The following is a 6,000-nucleotide window of genomic DNA, read 5'->3' as shown; positions in this document are numbered from 1 at the left end:
CTCTTTCGCCCTTTGGAACAGCGTCGCCTCACCGTTGTCTGTTCCTGACGGTGTGGTCCCTTCGCACACCGCGGCGTCCATCACCTGCCGCGAGGGCTCTGATTCCCCAACCGCCTGCCACCGTACGATCCCCCGAGAAGATGACGGCAGCGACTCCGACTCCGACGCCCAGAAGAGCCTCAACCAGAGGAAGCGCGAGGCTCGGCCGCGATGTCCCCTGGGGCATGGGGTTCGCTTCCTTTCCCATCCCCAAATCAAGGGCATCCTCAGATACTACTGGGAAAAAAGATGTGTCTTGGAGGCAGCGCGATTTTGAGCTTTCACGGCCTTTGTGGATATAATGATGTTCAATAACGTTGCACTGTAGATTCATTATCCTTTCTTTTAAAAGGGGAATTGCAGAGTGGCTTCTCTGGAGTCAAGCGGCGTTGGACGCTCAGATGCTCACGAAGGTGATGCTTCTGTAATGGTGGCTGTTTCTCTTGAGGCTTTTGGTCTGAGCTGTCACTTGTTCATGCCGTTGAGATTTTTGTTGATTTACCGCAGAGACCAGGACCGGATGTCCGAGAACGAAAGCGAAGGCATTTCAATTTCATTGGTACTATCACGTTTCATTCATGTTTTTGTGAGTGCCTACGTGAGAATCTTTTCCCCTTTCTTGCCGCTTCACCTGGCATCTTCTTTGCTATGCTTGGCCATTGCACGATGAGTTCTTGCCCAAAAGAATAGTTCTTAAGATAAGAAGCTCTTTTTTAACTGCCCCTTTCCCCCCCTTTAGATTGTGTTTGAGTGTGTCAACTTGTAATTTTGAAATGCTTGGATGGTGATTGCTGTATAGTTCCTTGAGCATACGTTGATGAACGATAAGTAACTGCTAATGATGTGGTTGGGAGAGCCATACATAAATGCTCAAGCTGTGCGAAATATCTGAAATTTTGCTTCCTAAATGCTTTTTTTTTCATTTCCAGATGGAACACAAGTGTCTTTGGCCTTTTTTCTCTTCAGTTTTATTTGTTCATTTTTGCTAAGGCATTTTTATTTAGTTTTATTCTACAAAATATGCACAAGAGGTGTTGATTCAATGATTCATTCATGCCTCATGAGTCCATAATATGCAATGTAAACTTCCTTAATGAATCATATTTGTTAGGGAAGTTGCTGTGAGAAGTTGAACCGGATTTAATGGATGCTTCAATTGAGGCTACAAAAGATAGTGACCACAGTAGGCTGCGAGCTTTATCTGTATCCAAGGTGTGGTTTGGCGAAGATGACGATGAAGGTGAAGAAGATTTCGAGCAAGAAAAGAGGAGGAGGTACCTGGTTTTAACTTTGTCGCTGAAAAAAAAATCTGCATTGCCTACTGCTGCCACATAAAGTCTCATTTGCATCCTCTTAGAGGAAAACGAGTTCAACATGTATGGGATGTGTGAGAAGTCGACTTCCCAATCACCTAGAGAAGAATGTTTTACCTGTACTTACTTGATTTGATACTTAGTGCCCTAGTTTTTATTAAAAAATCTAAGCATAGACTAGAATCCCTAGCTTCGTATTTACTGAGAGGTGCTGATTTCTACGGGTGTCCTAAGCCATTGAAACCCTATACACGGGATTAGATACATTAGCCCATACAACATAATACGTGCATCCATGTCAATTTTCCTATATCCTAGCAATAAAAGTGATGATTGCCACATATAATTAATAGGTTAATGACATAACATTTAAATGATTTGAATCTGCAGAAAAGCAGATATGCTACGCGGGGAACGTACATGGAGGGAGAAAGGTAATATTTTTTCTTCTGTAAAATACTATCATTGCTTAGGATTACGCATTCATAGACATGCTTGAAATGAATAATTACTTTACCTTTTCAATATCGTAGAGGATATGATAAATTTGAAACATTTAGCGTGCCAAATAATCTGGTCTAGTTCATATAACACAAAAACTTACATAAAATTGTCTAAAAAGAAGTGTTTATCAGAAGACGCAATCTTTGTGGGAGCTCACCTTTGCCTTTAAATTCACGTGTCCCTTTCTTTGAAACCGCATCACTTTCTTTGTCTTTTTCTGCATTTTCATCTTGTTCTCCATTTTTCTTTAAAATGACACTGGATGTGAAAGCAGTATCAATCCATTTCCTCCTCCACCTTGCACGATGTTTGTCTTCCCTAATTGCCCTGTGCAACTTTGGTCAGCAGACTTCACATGAATCTTTCTGCAACAGAATCCATTTGCTCTACCCTATACTGGCCAAAAGGGTCTTGGATGAAACCCAAAATTCGAAATCAAAGTCTTACATGTATTGGGTAAATTAGTTACTTAGTAACCAAACTTTGCATAGAAAGTAGTGCAGAGTGGGAGCAGTTTTTCCTACAAAAAACTTCAGCAAGAACATTTAACCTGTATTCTATAATAGAGCCATTAATATCTCATTTCCAATTTTGTCAAGGGTTACTCCTACCTATTTAGAAGTGCACAGCAAGGTTGAATCTTGGCTGTATAGGTTACTGTCGATACCGCAGATTTAGACGATGAACAACTTTTTTAATTATCCAAAGATATAACACGCAATAAACAACTTTTTGTTAGGCAGAGATGGCATGAGATCTTTATCACCCGTAAAATATGCCAAATCTTACATATATTGAGAAAGTGGTTCATTAGTGATGTGATCCATTGGTCAAGCATGAAACTTTAGTTCTACACAATGTCCATCTTCCTTCTCTAGCATCTGTTCAGGTTTCTCAATGTTGACTTGCTTTTCAATTTTCAATTCCCAGGAGTGTCGTGAGCGCTCAAGCATAGCAAGCAGGTGGTTTGATGGTTTAATCAGTAAAGACATTCAATTGGCCAATGAAGTTTTCTCCATTGACACCATTTAATTTGACCGGCAAGTAAGTTGACAGATATCTCTTACTGTTTGAGCATTTAGTTTTATATATTGGAGCATTCAAATCTCTTGCAGTCCATTTATAGCATCTTGAACAACTCCATGTCGGCCATAAAAAAAACATCCATCGGTTGCTGCTGAATCAACTACTCGTTTAACATTCAGCTCTTGATGCCATAGACCATTTGATGGTTTTCCACACGCGGTAATGCATGGCATGTAGTTAACATTTGCACAACTCTATAGTTGGTCAGGCTAATTCATCACTCCAACTGGTACAACAAACTTCACCATGTTTAGGTCGTTCTTCAGTACACATGCAAACATTGCCCGTTGCTGAAACTCGCATTTGCCAATTGCCAAGAGTTTGCATGGTTGACATCTCCTATTTTCACATTGTCAAAATAAATTTTGGGTTCCATGTTTATGCTGAAAACGAGAGAGAAGCTAGCATAGCGCTCCTAAGGGCGAAGAAGTCCTCTACTTGTTTCCTCCGAAACCTTGCGAGGCAATTATGTGGTAGCAATACATGATTACATAGTTGATACTCACCTCTTGTACCAATCTATTTTGCAACATTTACATTTTTTTTTTGCAGGGTCCAGTTGAATCGTTCTACGGTTCAGTATTATGTATGAACCGAGTACCAGGTGGATGATGGGGTGCTAGTTTTAATTCGGTGCTGGGTTCAGTCCTGCGCAATGGCTCAAAAGAGAATAGTTATGCTGCTAAACGTTATTTACTTACCTTTACCTTTCCATTGCCTGCTAATTTCATCAATTCCGGAGAGTTATAAGAGGAGCAAAATAATGCAAATTGTTTGATAGAAAAAAGAAAGAAAGGCAGGTTAAGCTCTGTTCTTATAAATATTTATTTTGACGCTCGGTTTGTGCTTTTGCATTCGAATCTACCTGGATAATATTCATGCTGGTGCCATCCATTACAGATGTAGTTGAATCCTATACAAGTACATATGCACTGAACCCTTTTTCGCCTGGGAAGGTCGCGAGCGAATGCAGCCTACCACATTAATACCAATCGGCACACGAGGTAATCAACAACGCCCTTGGTCTATCCCGATTGCATCCCGTAAACACGGAACAAGTACACTAGATATTATATGTAAATAGACGCGTACACAAACACAAACACACAAAGATCTAGGACGGTTGTGTTAGGGGTGAATATATTAGGGTAGGGTCAACACCAGAATATTTGTACAAAGGGAGTGACGAGAAAAATTATAAAAAAAGAAAAATCGTAAACCTATTGTACTCGTGCAAAATTGATTTTAAGCCTTTGAATTAGATCAATTTAGTCTTAAATCTTTTGACAATTTGTCAATGAAGTCTATTTGGCTAGAAATTGTTGACGTAGGTGTTAGTTATTCTACATGACATGGCCGATTGTTGTTGCTAATGTGAACAATTTTTGCAATTCTATAAAAATTTTATTCTTATGTTTCTTTTCTTTCTTTCTTTCTTTCTTTTTTTCCATTGTGGCCAACAAGGGCCACCGGCAATTCTCACCGGCTGCGAATGCCTTTGTTAGATTTGGGCAAGGCCCTCGCTTGCAACGAAAGCCTCTTGCGCCTAGCGAGGCCGCAAAGACATTGGCGAGGCCGCGGGCAAGGGCCTCCTTGGCCCCACTAGTTGTGAGAGAGGCGGCTCTCGCCTAGTCTAGGAGAGGCTTTCACGGCTAGTGAGGTTCGCCATGACCCTTGCTGATATAATGAGAAAAGAAAAAAAGCAAAGAAAGAAGTAAAAGGAAAAAATGAAAATAAAAAATAAAAAATTCAGAAAAAAATTGTTAATGCCTTTTCAAGCGGCTCGTTCAATGAGAATCCAAGCTTACATGGAACTCCATTGCTGAAAGCATGCCTCAACGATGCTCAACTTCCTCCACCATCGTCCTCATCAACTCAAGACCGCGAAGGACATAAGAGTTGGTTCAAACAGAAAGTAATGTGGATAGATTATGCTTTTAGAATTGTCATTGGGATCTTCGTAGCATCCATTACATTTGAAATAGGAAGACCCAAATGGCTCTCACAAGGTGTGAGAATGCTGGAGAGAACTGCGGCCCAGTGGATGGAGAAGCCAAAGTGGAAGGCCATCAAATTTCATAAACAGTGAAATTGTTGAGAAGTTGTCTCTTTAAACCATGTAATGTATGTTCAGTGAATAAAGATGTCACCTAAATGGCTTCAAATGACATTTCCCTTATGAAGGCTTGTTTTAATGTCTTCTCCTTTTGTATCTTGGTGTAATTGTATATGAGTCGATTTGAAAAGATGAACAATGAAATTTGTCAAGCACTCAAGCTTAAAAGAAGAGAGCCAAAAAACAGGAAAATGAAGCGAGAGCCATTATCCAGATATCTCTTTCGCTCTTTGGAACAACGTCCATCACCGGCCGCATCAACGGCCGCGCGGGCTCAGATTCCCCGACTGCCCGCCGCCGTACGATCCCCCGAGAAGATGACGGCAGCGACTCCGACTCTGACGCCCAGAAGAGCCTCAACCAGAAGAAGCGCGAGGCTCGGCCGCGACGTCCCCTGGGGCATGGAACTCGCTTCCTTTTCCCATCTCCAGATCCAAGCGCTTCCTCAGATTCTACTGGGGAAAAAAGATGTGTCCTGGAGGCGGCGCCATTTTGAGCTTTCACGGGCTTCGTGGATATAATGATGTCCAATAATGTAGCACCGTAGATTCATTATCGCTTTCTTTTTCAAAGGGGAATTGCAGAGTGGCTTCTCTGGAGCACGCGGCCTTGGACGCTTGGATTCTTGCGAAGGTGATGCTTCTGCAACGTGTGGCTGTTTCTCGTGAGGCTTTTGGTCTGAGTTCTTGCTTGTTAATGCCGTTGACATGTTTGTGGATTTGTTGCAGAGAGTGGGACCAGATGTTCGAGAAGGAAAGTGAAGGCAGTTCAATTACATTGGTGCTATCACAATTTTATTCATATTTTTGTGAGTGTGTACGCGTGTGTTTGTGAGAATCTTTTCGCCTTTCTTGCCGCTTCACCTGGTATCTGCTTTGCTACGTTTGGCTATTGTACGATGAGTTCTTTTTGGGCAAAATGGTTCTTGGAGTAAGCAGCTTT

The 6,000-nt window shown here is 41.5% G+C and overlaps 1 long non-coding RNA gene across 1 annotated transcript; it reads left to right on the top strand.

The window, feature by feature from the left end:
• LOC120286286 lies at positions 1 to 5,636 on the top strand. The gene is made up of 7 exons (XR_005551837.1): positions 1 to 452; positions 547 to 598; positions 1,151 to 1,313; positions 1,743 to 1,786; positions 2,787 to 2,900; positions 3,495 to 3,946; positions 4,772 to 5,636. It is a non-coding gene; the product is annotated as an uncharacterized LOC120286286 (long non-coding RNA).
• Positions 5,637 to 6,000: the final 364 nt, after the last annotated feature.

The sequence above is a fragment of the Eucalyptus grandis genome, chromosome 6, assembly GCF_016545825.1.
Source record: "Eucalyptus grandis isolate ANBG69807.140 chromosome 6, ASM1654582v1, whole genome shotgun sequence".
Classification (NCBI taxonomy): Eukaryota; Viridiplantae; Streptophyta; class Magnoliopsida; order Myrtales; family Myrtaceae; genus Eucalyptus; species Eucalyptus grandis.
Note: the sequence above shows the minus strand (reverse complement) of the source record. Positions and strands in the feature narration are given on the sequence as shown.